The sequence below is a fragment of the Simochromis diagramma genome, unplaced genomic scaffold, assembly GCF_900408965.1.
Source record: "Simochromis diagramma unplaced genomic scaffold, fSimDia1.1 OVJJ01000024.1, whole genome shotgun sequence".
In the NCBI taxonomy this organism is placed as follows: Eukaryota; Metazoa; Chordata; class Actinopteri; order Cichliformes; family Cichlidae; genus Simochromis; species Simochromis diagramma.
The window spans coordinates 1,921,131-1,938,619 of record NW_024387332.1 but is presented as its reverse complement, the minus strand read 5'-3'; the positions used below and the strand labels follow the sequence as shown (position 1 = coordinate 1,938,619).

The 17,489-nt window shown below is 42.4% G+C and overlaps 2 long non-coding RNA genes across 3 annotated transcripts in view; one reads left to right on the top strand and one right to left on the bottom strand.

Moving 5' to 3' along the window:
• Positions 1-6,206: 6,206 nt before the first annotated feature.
• On the bottom strand, positions 6,207-10,705 carry LOC120718003. Of its 2 annotated transcripts, XR_005692340.1 has the most exons (4): positions 10,589-10,705; positions 7,129-10,389; positions 6,878-7,017; positions 6,207-6,558 (listed from the first exon to the last, which is right to left on the bottom strand). It is a non-coding gene; the product is annotated as an uncharacterized LOC120718003 (long non-coding RNA). The 2 variants fall into 2 exon arrangements; XR_005692339.1 differs by having other exon boundaries at positions 6,878-10,389.
• Positions 10,706-10,785: 80 nt separating this feature from the next.
• The window catches only part of LOC120718002, a 37,713-nt gene continuing 31,009 nt past the window's right edge, over positions 10,786-17,489 (top strand). Inside the window, exon 1 of the long non-coding RNA XR_005692338.1 lies at positions 10,786-11,359. This is a non-coding gene — a long non-coding RNA (uncharacterized LOC120718002). The remainder of the gene's footprint in view (positions 11,360-17,489) is intronic.

Below are 17,489 nucleotides of genomic sequence, written 5' to 3'. Positions count from 1 at the left end.
GATGGGATTTCTGGCTCTTTCGGTTCGGCTCACTAAAAAGAGCCGGCACTTTCGGCTCCGAACCGGCTCTTCAGGTTGTTTTGTTGCTATAATTAATTTATTATTAACAATAATATAAAATTATGCACAAAAGGAATTACTAACGTTAAAAAAAAAGTGGTTTTGTTTGTACGTGTTTTGTCTCTAGGGGCACCGCATATATTTATATATAAACATATATAAATAAAACCACTTTTTTTTTACATTAGTAATTCCTTTTGTGCATAATTTTATATTATTGTTAATAATAAATTAATTAAAGCAACAAAACAACCTGAAGAGCCGGTTTGGAGCCGAAAGAGCCGGAAATCCCATCACTACTCTGCCCAGCGTAAAGCACAAGGCTCGCATGCAGGGTGAAGCGGAAAAAAAGTGCAAGAGAGAGGGTGAGAGAAAGAAAAAAAAATACAACCCACGTGACGGCTCGTGATAAGGATACGGCTCGTGTCGTTCACGTCAAAGAGCCGGCTCTAAGAGCCATTTCGTTTGCGAACGACCCATCACTAATATGAAACCGGAGGAGTTGTACTTACATCTTATGCCATCAGTATAATTCCCTCGAAGCACAGGCAGACGCAAGTGGTTTTCTGTCACTGGTTTATTTGAAGACTTCTCTCCAAAGCCACCGTGAAAACTATACAGCATTAACAAAATAAAACTCAGCGTAAGACACAGCAGTAAAAACTAGGGGTGCAACGATACACAAAGTTCATGGTTCGGTTCGGTTCGATACTTTGGTGTCACGGTTCGATATTTTTTCGATACAAAAAAAATGTTCATGCATTTTTAATTTGTCATTTATTAAAATTATAAATATATATTTTAACTCAAAAGTACAGTTTTTAAATTTAACCCTAACCCTTGTGCGTGTTTTTTATTTTGACAGCGAATGCGCACCTGCGGACCACTTATGTGCAGCCCTGGTTATTTAGCTCGTCATATTGCAGCCACAGAAATTCTTTTGTCCATGAAACCATAAAGCTGCACTTTCTTTTTGCCTTATAGTCTGATTTGTCATAACTTCTCCGTTTTGTGGTAAGCTTTTCTTTGGCTGTCACTTCTTCACCCTGACCTGTCTTATTTGGCTCAGCAGAACTGAAATGCTTTTACACGCTCACTCACATAAGCTCAGCGATTCTCTGCGCGATCAACCTCTCACATGTTTAAGCTGCGGGAGATTTCACTTGTCATGTTTGCATAGTAAGCTAACGATTAATAAGACTATGTCAGAGGAATTGGTGCACAAATTATCATCACTCACAGATCAGTGCTGTCGCTCTCTATACACAGTTCGCACGATTGCAAAGTGAAAGCAAAAAAACAAGCGCAAATTCAAACGCGATTTCAATATGTCACATATTGACAGTGGCTCACCGATGCCAATGACATAATTACCCGGCTACATTTCTGAAAGAATGCAAAAGCATTGACATATATTTTTCCTTCCTACAATAGGCCGACGGGCAGGGAAGAGATAGATTTTGGTAGCCCGACTGAAAAAATCGCTAGCTCCGGGACGTCGGGCTAGCGATATTGCAAGCCCTGTATCTGATTGAGGAATCACTCATCTTTGGAAAAGAGAGTTTATTACAGAGAAATGTCTCTTTCCAAAATAAAAGCTATACTATCCGCTTCTTCTGGGCTATATTCTCAGCAGCATAAGGAGAATCATGTGCTAACAGCTGTCTAAATGACTCGGCTAAAGTTAGTAGCATGCTTGCTTTTTTGTCTGCTTCACTTGTCTTTGCACTAGGATGATGTCGGCGTAAATGTGCAGTCATATTCGTTGTGTTCCCACTAGTGCTTTCAGGTTAATCTCGTTGAAATGACCTTAACGCCACAACACGGCAAATCTCCGTTAACGAGCTACCGCCAATCGCTCCGTGCATGGGGCTAGACGGCAAACACGTTAACGAGCTAACTGCGCTAACACACTAGTTCACACCAATGTAATTGAGCATTGCATGGCACATCCAACATACTGTTTTACTTTAGTCCATGACTCGCTTACCTTCAGGGTCATACGTCACATGAAAACCAAAATAATTCCAAACGCCAGATCTGAATGAGGTTCAATTTGCCTGTTGCAAGTAGAGCTTAACTTCTGTCTCGCTAGCTTGCCCTGCTCTCTTCCTTCTGACTATGCTGTCTGTGTTGAGCGCTCAGTGGATCTGCGCTCGACAGTGCAGCCTAGGCGGAGTAGTCGAACGCAGATTCACTGAGCGCTCAACACAGACAGCATCGTCAGAAGGAAAATTGATAAAATAAATTACAAATGTTGTATTGTTCGATACATATGCGTACCGAACCGAAAGCACTGTATCGAACGGTTCAATATCGATACGAATATCGTTGCACCCCTAGTAAAAACACTGTACAACAAACACGATAAATAAATAAATACCTCGTTGGCTGCATGCTGCAAAAAGGGAATTAGCCGCCGTTCTTCTGAGGTTTCCTTTAACCGTTTAACTGTGTGTAGTTAAAGTCCACTTAACATGTCTTTCAATAAAACCATCCTTTCTGCGCGCTTACAGGTGTTTTTCTTTGTTCTACCCAAAGCGGAAACTAGCGCAACTTGTAAGCGAACTTGACTTTCAAAATAAAAGCACCAAAACGTTGACTACAAAAAACAAACAAAGTAATGTACAGCTTAAACAATTTACAATCATGACATGGATCTTGACAAGATAAAGAAATAATCCAAATTATATACCATGTCATCATGCCAACAGTTACAATCAGCTTGTCCTAGGTCACGGTTTCCTTCCACATATAGCTTTGCAAAAACTGCATAAAAAGCGCTTGCAGCAACAAAAACATAATATTCCAGAACAGGCTTTGCCGATCCGATCAGCTGTTTGTAACACTTCCTACGTTGGAATAGACGTCAGCGCGAACTATCACATCTCCGCCATTACCTGCCCAAAACCGGAAGTGACATCATTTCGCGGAAATGTAGTTTTTTTTACCTTCAGGGCCTATACAAGTATATACTGGTGTTTTTAAAGGTTATGTTTGACTTTATGACTTTCTGTGTCGTTTCTGGGATGCTTAGAAGTCAAATTGCACTGCTGGAAATAGTTTATTTTGATGCATATGCTGTTTTTTTGCAAATTTGCACTATAATATTTATTTTCATTTTTCCTGCAGTATATAATAATTGGTGTGTTTAAAAAATAAAACTTTGAAGACACTCAAAATAAATTTCATGTGGTGGGAAACTATTTTGTGCAACTTTTTTGTATTTACAGTTTTGAGGGATAAACCTCTTAAATTTCTCTAACTAGAAATATATGTTAAAAAAGCAAAAATGATTTTCAATTTTTTTGTAGTTTATTGCACTTTCTTGCAATTTATGTAATTACCAGAGGTGGGACCAAGTCATTGTTTCGCAAGTCTCAAGTAAGTCTCAAGTCTTTATCCTCAAGTCTCAAGTCAAGTCTCAAGTAATGTCAGGCAAGTCAGAGTCGAGTCTCAAGTCACTGGTGTAAAAGTCCGAGTAAAGTCACAAGTCTGAAATTTTGAATTTCAAGTCCAAACGAAAAAAGCATGTTGCAGTTATATGCTAAATGTAAATATTAGACCATGTAATTTTTAAATCTGTGTTTTTCTCAACACATGACAAAATAGTGAACGTAGAAAATATACACAAATTGTGAAATTGCACCTCTTTAGAATGCACCTCAATTAAACCTAGCTCCAAGAATAATTTTCACCGACAGTTCTGAGATAAGCTGCATGTTATTCTTGGATGCGGTTGTAGGACCGGCTTTAAAATCGCATGACAAAAATATACATACATATTAAAAAAAACTGCATCACCAACGTAGCCTGGAAAACATTTGCTAGTTAGATGAAGTCAGCTATCTCATTGTAGCATATTTATATGCATATTTATAATCATACGGTTCTTGGAGTGAGCGCATACACTCATGAAGTTTAGTAACTTCCGGTCACTGCAACAAGCCCAGGTACAGTTTACTGACGGATGGGTGCAGGACCTTGAAATGCACCGTGTAGAAAGTAAAGACCATCGTACGTATCATAAGTTTACCAGTCTCACAAATCGTCGTCATAAATACACATTCGTTAACCGTTTATTAATAGGACCTTTGAGCTCAACGATAATTAATTAGCAGTGGAAATAATTTCTGGTAGCATCACAGAAATGTAGCAGTGACAATAATACTGTATGCTGTAATCGTACTGGGCAATTAGTGATACAAAACAACTGTTTTATCCTGTGAATAAAATGTTTTTGTCAGTGTACCATAATAACAGAAGCGAAACGCAATATTGTGTCAGGACAATTCACTATTTATGCACAATAAACAAAGGAGCATAGCGCGACAATTTCTGTTCAGCGCCAGACTTGCTTGTAACCTATATCACCAATTATGTTAAGAAAAATGTTAAGAAAAATGACTACAACAGCAGACTGACCTTTGTGTAAATGCTTGGAGCAGACTAACCTGTGAGCTGGAGTGTTCTGGGACGTTATATTTGGTCTTTGAATGGCTGCAATCCAGGCCATCCGTCGCGTCTTTGTTACTTCGGAAACATGGCTCGAACAATTTCTCCTCAACGACGTAATCCGATAACAACCGATCTCTTTACCCGTCGGCTTCCCGTGGCTGTCATGCGACCGGCTATTGCAGTTAATAATACAACAGCTTCTTGCCATTTTTGTGTTTCTTATTATCGCTGTGTAACTGATTTCAATTGAAAGCCTGCGTGCACTAGTACCTCTTGCCACGAGTTCCCAGAATCCTTTGCGGTTTTACCCCTGAATGACGTCACATTTTCAATCTCTATATAATATGCATGTTAAATTTTATATTTGGGGTGAAATATCAAGTCTTTTCAAGTAAACCGGTTCAAGTCCAATTCAAGTCCCAAGTCATTGGTGTAAAAGTCCAAGTCAAGTCACAAGTCTTAGAACATTTTTTCAAGTCAAGTCTAAAGTCATAAAATTAATGACTCGAGTCCAAGTCATGTGACTCGAGTCCACACCTCTGGTAATTACTATGCACTTAATGCAGACATATTATTAGAATTTAGGCTGTAAGCGTTGTATTGATGTATATCAACTTGAAATGCTCCTCAAAATGGCTCCACAGCATGTAAAAATATAATATAAGCTCTGGCGGACTTGGTTCTATGGTAGGTCTTAAAGGGTTAAAGATGATCAAAAATCAAACACAGATTGTTGGCGCTGACAACCAAACACAGGCTAATTATCTGCTCAAAACTGCAAAGTGAACGTCTCTGTCGAAGGTTTGGAAGACAAAGGAAAGTCTGTGTATGTTTCAATCTGACAAAAAGAGCAGCAATGCTGAGTTAAAGTAACAAAGAAGGAATATTTGTAACTCCATCCTTTGGATGAGATAGTAACATACTGTACAGTAATAGAAGTGGAACAGTAAAGTTAACATTTACTCACTTCACAGTATGTTACTGTGTTTTACTATCATTTACAACCTTAATGTATTTTTTACAGTGTAGAACCATCGGCTTCAACCCAGAGGAAAAATACTGTGTGTTTGTAGCTCCAGCCAAGAGAGATTAGATCAAGATTTGCAGTTCATCGTGTCTCATTAAAAGGCCTGATGTTTATGAATATCAGTCAGATAAATGCTCATTCTGTGTCTGATCCTCCTCTAGTTTGCAATAGGACACTGTGATAAAACAAACCCAGGGACCTTGGCCCCTTTTAAACATCCAAAGCAATTATTGGAGAGCAGTGAATCTTTGTGATCTAATAGTGCTCTCGGTGTTCTTTTTGAGCTTTTAAACTAATTCCTGATTGATCGCTAATTATCGGTGACGGGGTCTCTAGAGGGAGCTGGGCCCCCCCCTTCTTTTACCACCAAGTACGAAGCAGCTATAACTTTCAAAGACTCTGCTGCTTCCTGTTGCAGCTCGATATTCTGCAAGAATATTAATCGTAGCCTTTCTTTCCAATAAAGAGGGTGGCGCTTCCCCACAGCAAAACAGTGGAATCCCAATAGCACCTGGTGGATGGTGCAGTAGTCTGGGAAACAGCTTTATTGATCTCAAGTAGTTTGACTGTATCATAATTTCAGGTGCATGTCCATACCAATCAGCTGTTGAACTTTAATTCTCAAGTCCAGCATCAAGTGAGTCCTGCTGCACTTTTTCTCTGTATTGACTTTGATGCCGAATCAAAAACATGGAACTGATAACCTTCTGTGTTAATGACAGAAGCGTCTCTTAATGGCACATCGATTGATGTTTGCTGTTTGGATGTGAATTGCTCTGCCAACAAAAGCATTAACAAAGAGGATCATTGATGACAACGTATTTATTTCTTTCAAGGTCGGATCAATCGAGGTGCAGGTTTTGTCTTGGAAATCTATTCCTTCAATTTGCACCGTGCAGCAGGATCCAGGCTATAAAGGTGGAGGCGGTGTGGTTGTGCAGCTCAAAGCTGCTGTCCTGCTTTAACCGGAGAGGCACTCTGAAGGCTCAAGGAACTGCCGTTAGACTGCAGACCTGTGAAGGTATGGTCATGGCTTTGTGATATGCAACATTCGGAAAGGTCAGTTTTTATGATTATTACCATCATCTCATAATAGCCCTGAGCCAGCTGACATCACTGATTGCTCCTCTGGAAAGTTTTTCAAGTGTAACGCCCCAAAACAGGCTCCTTCATCTAAATGACCACATGTATTACGGATGTTTCCAGGCTTGTCTTTCTGTCTGAAGTTGTTTTATTTTAACTGTAAATTTGGTGAAACAACTATCAGAATCTTTACTTTTGTCACAATCCTCTGTAAGTAATAATGAAAACGGTTTAAGGATCAAAACTGACCTCCTCTCCATTTGTGGCCGGCCTCCTTGTGGGGGACTGTGGTAGAGTGGATCAGTCAGAACGTCACTGGTCCAGTCCCTGACTACTCCAGTTTGCACACTGGAGTCCCCCACTGAAGCACGATACTGGCTCCAGTGCATCTGTCAGAGTGTGAGTGTGTGCATGAATGTGACTGAGTGAATGAGGCTTGTAGTAACAAGTGCTTCGAGTGCTCAGTTAGAAATTCACTATATACGTCTCAGTCTGTTTACCATTTCATGTCCTAGCCTTCCTCGGATTTGCTTTAATCTCTCCTCGGCGGTATTCCTCTAGAATGAAACGATGACACAGCCTCATTGATATTCACAAAATATCCCAAACTGTTCTTTGTTGTCTTTGGCTGTTATTACTGTAACACCACAATTACTGTTCCAGCAACAGTGTAGTCCAAATTGCTGACTTTCTTTTTAATAAGTACGAGTATACCTTTCTCACTTTTACAGTGGAAAAAAACATTGACTGGAGGAGAAAATGATTGTGTACACTGCAGTATGTCTAAAAGCCAAAAGGAGGCACTAGTGCTCCACACACTGGCTGATTCTATACATACAAGCGGTTCAACAGCGAAGCACAAGAGGGAAATGTTGAGCTCCGTCCCGTCTCCGAGTCTTCAGTCCTGCAACACATCTACCCAAAAGTATCAGTCAGTTCTCTGCTGAAAAAATTAAAAATAAAAGATCGTGTTTCAGATGGAAAAACACATACGGAGATCATAGGAGGATACAGGACAGTGTTCAGATATCATTATTGCTACTGATACTGCCAACGTGTCATTAATAAAGATTGCATATCAACAGCTGGAAAGATCAGATCCATACTTTCACAAAACCAATTTGTTGGTTTATCGGTGGGAGTTATTTAACATCAGCATGTCTAACCAGCTGTTTGACCTTTCGCGACATGCTTTTAGTTCAGCTCGTTTAGAAATAAATGTCAAAACCTCAATCGTCAAAGGAGCTTGCAAAGAAAAGCGTCTGGACTTCTTTAAGTTGCTTGAAGACGTTTCACCTCTCATCCGAGAAGCTTCTTCAGTTCTAAGGTCAAATGGTGAAATGGTGGGGAGTCCAAAACCTCAATCCGACAAAGTCCCAAGCTCATTGATTTAATTAAAGGCACAGTCCACTAAATCCATAGATTGTACCGAGTGTCTGATAATAGGATGCTTTTCTTACCCAAAACTGATTCCTGAGGTCTGAAGATCCACCGTGTTCATGATCTTCAATAATTATGAACAAAAAATCCCTGAAACTTTTTCATCATTGCTGTGGTAGGCTATGGCATGCTGTATAAAAATGCAGTGTTTGAGAATTTAACAGTAAACTCATTGATTGTACTTGCTTTTTCACATCTGTTAGAAAGGTGATCATAGTGAGCCAATTTTCAGCACAGGATACTGAATGAATTTCCTGTTTCACGCCAGTAAAATATGATCAATAAAAAGCGGTAGCGGCATCCTCCATGCAGGCGCCACACTGCTTAACAAGTTCAACATGTCTGTGTGTTCTCTAGCTACTTGTTATTGGTTTATTGACTGGAGGAACGAGAAAACAAACAACTGACTCGCCACCATTATTGCTTTTAACCCCCCCGCCCCCGCACTTAGTGTTCATTTGCCGCACTTTAACGAGACATGTGACACGTCTGTTTGCACAGGAGCAGGTGGATGGTCACTGTTCATCTATTGCCTGTAAGCAGCTTGTCATTCTTGGCCTCTTCTGATGGAGGGAGCAGCGGGCGGGTGGTCGTCAGAGGGGTTAAAGTTTGTCTGACCCGCTTTATTTCATTTTCCCGGCTGGTTTGTGGGGGCTGCAGGTCAAAGTCTGAGAGGGCAGCCAAGCCGGAGTTAATGTCAGGGCTTTGTTTGCTGCTCGGTCCCTCATCGGGATAGACCCGAGCCAGACAATAGCTGGGATCACAGGTCACCAGAGAGCCAGTGTGAGAGGGCCGGTGTATGTATGCTGTGTGTTTCAGTCCGGGCAGGATGCTGCAGAACCACAGCTCGGGCACATAGCACTTGTTCCCACAGAGGTTGATTATTTGAGCTTTAGAATTCTTAAGATGGGATGAATCACAAAGATGGTGATGTTTATTGGGAGTTATTATTTAGTATGGTCAGAGATTATATAGAATCAATGTGAGTATTAGGGCAGACGCTGATATGTGCAAAGAAACCCAACCCTACTGGAATAGACTGAATAGAGTTTAGACAAAGGCCCGACTGGGGTTCAGGATTAAGTCTTGAATGTCATTCAGAGACTCGGTTCTTCCTGGATCTGTTTTAACTCTAAGTAGCATGAGCAGGTTGAATAACTCTGCCTGACTGAAGTATACACTCGAGCGGACTTCAAACAAGCAGCTGAGATGCCTTTTCTATTTTCCATTGGGTATCCTGAATATCTGCGGGGAAAATGAAGGCTTCACTTGTTCTAAAACAAAGTTCTGGCTTGATTGCCTAACGCTATGCAGTAATCTGTCCTACGTTTACTTTTTACATGCTTCACACTTCAGTCGCTGTGATGTGCTTGGCCGAGTGTGACGCTGCGAATACCTCCCAGGAGGGACTGTTTGCAAGTGCGTGTCCATATCTCCAGACAACCAAGACAGCAAGTTCTGGAGAAAGCTCATGTCGCCTGCAGAAAGTTGTGAATGTGGTTTGAGAAGACACTTTGCCCAAACTGTGTAGTAACGGTGGTTTCGTCAAGCTCGTCTATCGTCCTCTGCGGCTTTTAATTTGGATCTTGTTCCGCTCCCACCCCCACGCTCTATCCTTCCATCAATCGACCCCGGCACATGTGGCTCTGACTTATCCAGCCATGGCATTGACCCCTCTATTCATATTGACTGGCTGTTTCTCATGACCTCTTGACCTCTCGGGGTCAACCCTGCAGCCGTCTGGACCTCCTCCTCCTCCTCCACCTGGCTCCTATCTCCACCCCTCAGATGCTCCAGATGGATTACTTTCTGCTCAAACCGTCCACAGGATTACGCTGTTGTCTCGACACAGCACGGGTCCCTGGCTACGGTTAAAAATGTTCCCTGAACCGGCCGCTCATTTCAAAGTATTTTCTCTGAATTTGTCTGCAGATGCCGGGGGAACTTTCTCTGCCCGTCTTTCTTTCATTGCCCGTCTGCCGCTCTCTGAACTCGCTGTCCTCGTTCCACAGCCTGGTTTTGATACATGGCGTCCTGATGGTTTGCTAGGGAGAATCTGGGTCAGTGTGGGGAGCCTGAGATAGAGATTGCACAGGCACGAGGCTGGCTTGCTGAAGAAATGCGTCACACAATGCCGTCCAGAGTCTAGAGAAAACAATGGTGCTTTAGAGATTTCAAGTGGCAGAGTCCACATACCTCACATAGCTGTCAGAGTGCTCTGCTTGAGATCTGCAAATATCACCATCAGCGATAAGGCGCAAGAGAGCCGGGCCCAAGCAGTCCTTGAGTAGGATGTCACACGGGTCCAGATAATATTTGATCTGTTTGGAGCAGAAGCGACGCAGGAAACTGTTTATATGAAAACATTTCATTAGCAAAAGTGAGTGTGGCTGATTTGTGTGTGATCCTGAGTGACACGTCCATTAGTTTTGGATTAAATATGACATAACTGAAGTCCAGACAGGATTCTAACATGCACATGATTGAATTACATAGATTGGAAATGTTCAGCAAGCCTACGATATTTTTGGCAGCAAAGTCATCAAAGAGAGTGTCATCTTTCTGTCGCAGCAGCCGTCCCAGTACTTTTAGTTGTGCTGAAGTTGTGATATTTTCCATGCAAAGTGGGGCTTGTCCCGTGGAGCTGAGTGGACTTTGGACTAGCACCAGCAATCCCTGATCCCTGCTAAACCGAGCTATAGGGAGAGGGGAGGGAGGCAGAGAAAGGGCTGTGAGAGAGGTGGGGGAAGGCAAGAACGAGAGAGGAAGTGAGTGTTCATCACAAAGTGTGCCACGGTTGTGGGCATGCCCAGTAGAGTTCGACTCACAGCCTGAAATCCAGCCTCTAAATTTGAACAGGAGGGAGACGAGGTGACTGAGCAGACTTTTGTTGCTGCTTTCTCTCCCCGACTCTCTCCTTCCCGCTCGCCCTCGCTCTCTCTCACAACATATTATTTTTCCCCTCCTCCCTCCATTAGTGAGTGTGTGTGGAGAGGTTTGCGTTTTGCTATGGAAGAGCAAGAGGAGGTGCAGAATTTCACCTAGAGAAAGAGACAACAAGGGAGAAGAGAAGTAAAGAAAATAGGAGGAAGAGGACAAGAAGTGGGACAAAAAGGCAAGAGAGAGCCCACGTTTCTCCTGCTCTCCCCTCCCTCCTCCACCAACGAGTTTCACCTCAAAAAGAGCAGAGGGACCAACTTCAAAAGGCAGTCAGGAGGGAGCTGGAGTGTGAAACGTGAGGAGAGAAGAAGATGAGAGGCTGACCGGCGCTGTGCTTGCTGTGCTGTCCAGGTCAGTGCCCAGAAAAGACTGAACAAGCGCTCGCTCTTTCGCTTTGCTTGGTTTTTATGCTTGCAAACTCCAGCAGTGTGCATCCAGTGTTTTTCTCATTTACCCGTGTTGTGTGCATGCGTGTGTGTTGGTGGGGAATTGAGCGACTGATTGACAGCCTCTGCACCGTCTCCTCTCAGCGCCGTCCGACCGGTGTCGCCGCAGCCGAGCCAAAGTACAGAAACTCCAGCTGCTCCCTTTAGCGCTGCACATGGGAACTGTTATAGCTCAGATGTTCACATGCATACACGTGTTGAGGGAGGACAGACTCTGCGAACGTAGCCACGTGGTTACAATAAGGGAGAAATCACAGAGCCGTGCTGCTGGCCGGGCACTCGCACTCACTCACGCTGAGCTGGAGCGCAAAGACGTGACGAATTTTCTCTTTTAGTGAAGAGATTTTCAACAGAAGCCCTTCCTGTGATGCTTGGATGTGTTTGTTAGATCAGCCGTGGTGGTTCAGACGCTCGTCTTTGCAACGCGCTGTAATTACATATATACCTTTTATCAATGATGGCATCTCTGGCGTCATCTCCCACCAAGTAGAGCTACAGTTATGTAAGACGGTTATTTTATTTACTAATCAATGGATCCTTTTGTCAAACAGCTGAAAAATATTTATTAAATTATTATTATCACATAAAATATACTTCAGCATGTTCACCAATCAATGAAATATCTTTAAATATGTGTTTCCTGACTAATAATGTCTAATTTCTCCTTTGTGGAAATCCCAGTGGTGTCCAGTATGAAGCAATCCTCGTTAGTCACAAGCTGCACTTGTGTTTAGAGGAGTAGTGGCTGCTGTTGCCGTCTCTGACATACCAGACATGCTGTAGCTAACTCTGTGACTTGAAGTCCATTATTAGATTCATTACCCATTTAGATATTTAGGGATTACAGGAAGTGCTGCAGCAAAATGTTCCTCTGCTGGCCTGTGCTTGTAGATTTAGTGCCTTTTTTTCTGGTCACAATTAACATGTTAATAAAACACAACTGATATGTATCTGTGTACTTGGCTCAGCAATGATCTGTGGAGAGCAGAGCTACTATTAAATATAGAAGCTAGAGATCGGAGAGAGGTCAGATCAGATGTGCACGTTCTTCTTCGACAATGTTTAGATGTTGACGCTTTAATGTAACAAAACCAAATTCATGTCACATCCAAAAAAAACATACAAACAAACAAAAACAGCAATTTGATGTTGTAACTATTTTCTTTGTAATGCACTACATGCACCAATCACACGACTCCACCAAACAAAGCAAACAGATGGAGACATCTGTACAGCCAGCATCTCACTCAGAAACATCAGAAAGGAGAAAAAGCCCTGCTGAAAAACACGCACACGTGATATTTGGGTGAACTGTCCCTTTAAATGCAGACGTCAGATTCATTTGGTTGCTTCTTTGTCCTGCAGTTGATTTTATTCACGTGGAAACCAGCTGTCCGCACAGTTTCTAACTTTCTGCAGTCACAAAGCAACACAGGTGCAGGTAACATCGTGTTGTTGTTACCTGAAGCAGCCAGTGGAGTTTTGTCCAGTGTTGTGTCTATTTTGGTTCTGGTTTTGGGCTCCCCAATGTCCAACTGTGGACAAGAAATAGATGGTAGATGACCAGGACACCAAAGAAAACAGCGTACGTCCTGTGCCAAAATGAAAAATAATAATTTAAGTCACTAAAAATCACAATTGATCTGTTTTGTAAGTTTAATGAGTGATTAAAAAGTGAGCTTTCTGAATAGGGGGCTGCATGACCAAAAAGAGAACCTCTTGTCCATATTGAAATTAATATAATTATTATTGTAATGATTATTATTAGTTACAATTGTATTTTTTTAGTACCTAAATTCTTGTGTTGCACACCGGCTGGTGTTTAGACCAGAGAGAGTGAGAGGAGCTCTGAATGATGAGCTGGGACTTGGTGTGAAGCTCGTTTATCTTTTCTTTTCATTCTAAAGAATTTTTTTGGACTCATCATCTAACAGGACCTTCCATAGACACAGTGCTCACTTTCCTCCCCACGGCCTGTGTGACTCTTACTCTGAAGGTTTGTGTGGCTGAGAAGTTTGGAGTATGAGGGCAGTGGTTTAATTAACAAGCCTACCGAGGAGCACTATGGGAAATGTAGTTTTGTTACAGTTTCTATTTTTTCTTCTTTTATTCTCGAACAAATTGCACTACATGCTCTGAGTGGATTGTTGAGGCCTTAAAAGCATCGGTCCTGTCATTTCTGAGCAGCAGCAGCGTTGTGGCTCCACATGGAGCGGCTCAGGAAGCAGCTGAGGCAGCTTCCATCTTTTCATTTATTTAGCCAGCACCATGACTCCCTTATTCCTCGGAGACTGGGTTCCCATGCGTAACTGCTCGGGTCTCGCCCCCGATGGCCCGTCAGAGGCTCCGTGATCCATCACACACCAGGCGGCCGTGTTTTCTGAAAGGGCCGTGAACTTGTTACCTCCCTCAGCCAGCTCGCCTGAATGTCAAACTCATTTTTCTTTTCGTGCGTCCCCTTTCTCTGCTCCTTCCCAGGACTGCTGGTGTATTGAAATAATTGGGCCGCATTCAGTGCGACCAGGTTGCCAGCGCGGCGTTTGAATAGAGATATCGAGTTTGGTGCCACGACTTCCCCCTGACTTCCCTTTCGCAGCTCTTTCCTCCGCCTTCCTCCGAGGTCGTGACGGGTCATCATCGTGACACGGCATCCGCGGTACATTATCTACAGTAGCTGGCCCGCCCTGGAGCTGTGTCTATAGACCATTCTTCCAGGGTCTGTTGTCTCTAGGATCTCTGGATTCACTGTTCGACATGGCACACATTCAAAACGGTAGCCTCGAGGGGCTTTTATTCCTCCAACAGAATTCAATCACTTTTCTCTCTCGTCTTTCTGCCTCTCTGCTGAGTTATTCAGAGTTTAATGAGGGAGGGAAGATAAAGGCAAGCTTATGGTTTGCCAGATCACGAAGAGGCCGCCTTTTTGTTTCTGCTGGAGGACCCACACAGCGAGCGTTCATGTGAAATGAGTTCTTTTTTTTAAACCAGAGGGGAAGGTGATTGAGATGTCTGAGAAAGAGCCGGGGAGTCTGGAAAGGCGCGGGTCATTAAAGTGTCAGAGGAGCTGCAGCTCTTCAAATATTCCTCCATACTTTGCATGCAGTGCAGGATGCAGAGGACTGAGTGAGAAGGGGAATTTTGGGGCAGCACAAGGAGGTATAATCTGCTGCGAGGTATTATGATTATCAAACGTTAATGCACTGGTTTCACCACGGGCATCAAATAGTTATGCAGCGCTACACCTCCTGCGCTGTGCATCATTGAAATGACTGCACAGGATTATCCCCTTACATAAGAAAGTGTGGGTGGTTTGGAGACGGCTCCTGACAGTGTGGGAGGGCATCGGACCGGACCCGAGGAAGCGCCGGGCTGACGCTAGGCTGTTGTTGAGGCTCAGTTTAGGTCAAAGTCCATACTACGTATCAGCTGTCAGAAAGTGTGTTTGCTTTACCGGCTGCACGGGCGTCAGCATCTACGCAAGGCTCCTCTGTCTGACATCAGAGAGGAGAGGTAGAAGGGTTCACGCCTTCTCTCTCACACACTCTGTCACCGAGGTCAACGCTGGTCTGTCTCTTTGGAGCTGTTACTTTTCCCTCGAGCAGTTGCACCAGCCAGCTGCTGGGGACATGCAGAGTGTCCGAGCACATCAGGTTTGTAGGAGCATTGATTATTTCCACTCCTCTCCGAGGTACACGACTCTCCTGGATTTGTTTTTGTAAAGCTGCTGAAATCAGATAAAATGGGTCTTTGTTGCAGAAATGAATTGGGCTTCAAAATTACAAGGACGACGCAGGAACTCGCAGGAACTTGTCCTTTTTGGGTTAGAGGCTAGCTTTAGTGCACAAGATGTCAGACGGTTCAACTGTGGCCAAACTGATAACCACACCTATTTTTGCTGGTTATTATAACCTCTATTAGTCACTAGCTTTTGTGTTTACTGTATCGTTTTATTTTCTTGAATTTGTAGCAAGTAAATCTAAAATGAGTTGGGTGCGGTGTCCAGCTGGGGGACTAGCAGGTGTTTTTGAAGAGTGTTTCTTAATGGGCCATAGTTGGTATTCATCCTGCAGCCTTTACCCGCAGATGTCGGCTTTAAAAGAAAGAAACAGCGCCAGCTCATTTCAACTACAAGAGGACTTAAAAGTCCGTTATCTGCCAAAGCCACAGCCCAGTTCTTCAGTTTCAAAGCAACACATTTAAATCAAATCTAACGTCGTCGTCATTTTGCCAGTTTGAGTGAAATTCGGCCTGGTGTTTGATCCTGGTGGCAAACAGGAAGGAAAACAACAAAACACAGACTCTCACTCATCTGGTTTTGGTCCTTATAAGAGCAACATCATTTCCTGACCTTTCCCAGGTGCTCGTCTCGCAGCACCTTGTATCTTAGATATTACATTACAGAGTAAACATTGTTACATGTGCCGTTGGTGGAACACCCACACCTCACACCCACGATGTCACATATTTATTTAAATATTTAATAATTAAAATTTGAACCTGCTACCACTTCATTCTGAAGTCTGACTTTGTTTGATGTGAAGATATAACATTGCAAAATCTATTTATAAGAAATGATTCGATTCCTGTAAAATTACAGTAGAAATGTTCGGCTGATTTGTCGGATCTGTTAGTGTCTGTTTGCAAAGGACAATAATTAGGCCGTGTTGTTATTGTGCAGGTGCTGCAGTGAAGTTTTCCTGGAGCGCTCAGGCTTTTATGAGCGGATATCCTAGTAATCATAAGATAATAAAAAGCTTTTACAGTGAATGTATTTCCCTAAAATAGAAGCAGGAGAGAGAGAAGGATTGGGCCTGAATACCAAGAACATCCCAGATCAACATAAAACTGTATTATAGTGAATGCATCAGGAGGACCCGTGAAGCCTGATCCTGAACACTGAGTGCATCAGTGTGTCCTGTATTACTGACAGATGTTTCTGCAACATTTTAAATTAAATTTGGAACATTTATCTGTGCTCACATCTCATTTACAGCCTACACAAGCATCATGGAAACTGCAGCTGTACATTAGGGTTTTAATAGTTTTGCAATTTTCATTAGTTTTTATTTTTATTTAGTTTTGACTTCAGATTTTCAATTTTATATCAGTTTTAATTAGTTTTTACCATTTGTTTGCTAGTTTAGTTTAGTTTTTATTTTTTTGAAAATCCTTAGTTTCAGTTATAGTTTTAGTCGTGTTTGCAATAATTAAGTGTAACAACATCCCAGTTTCATCATATCAGTCATGCTCTTCTGCTTATCCTTGGGTATGTTGTTGCTATTCCAGCTACCATACCCTGCACCCTGGACAGGCTGCCTGGGGTTAGCTTCTGTTTCTGGGGATGAGGGTTGAGTGTGCTCCCTTACCTTCTCAAGCTAAGCTAGGTTAGCCTTCTTGCGTGAGCTTTTCAAGTGCACTTTAAGGTTTGTGGGATTTTTTCCCTTCAGAAATGTCCCTCATAATTTGTCTCTTTCCACTACAAGACACTTGCTTTATCCAAAACACAGTCATATTCAAAATAATCCGACATTGGACTCTGGCGCTTTCTCCCGACTTTTGCTGACGTGATTCTGCGCGTGGACGGAGCAGCGACACAGACGACTCGACTAACGTACTGCCACCTGCTGGCACAATGAGACACAGCAAGACAAAAACCTGGAAACTACACTTTATTTTCACCCTCGACTATTGTGTGACACACACACATCAATGAAACTAAACACATTTTCGCTATAAATTCAGTTAATTTTAGTTAGTTTTGTGAACACTCATTAGTTTTAGTTAGTTTTCCTTTTTTTGCAAAGTCTTGTTTTATTTTTATTTCCATTAACGAAAATGTTTTTTCACTTCTAGTTTTCGTTCTAGTTATAACCTTGCTGTACATTAAGTATTATTCATTTAACATTAATCTTAACTCTTGAAAATATTTAATAAGTGAGCTGCTGAACATCACTGACACACGAACACTTCAGACAGAGAAAATCTCAGATATGATTCTGGTAATTAATTTTTTAGAGACTTCTGAGGAGTCTTAT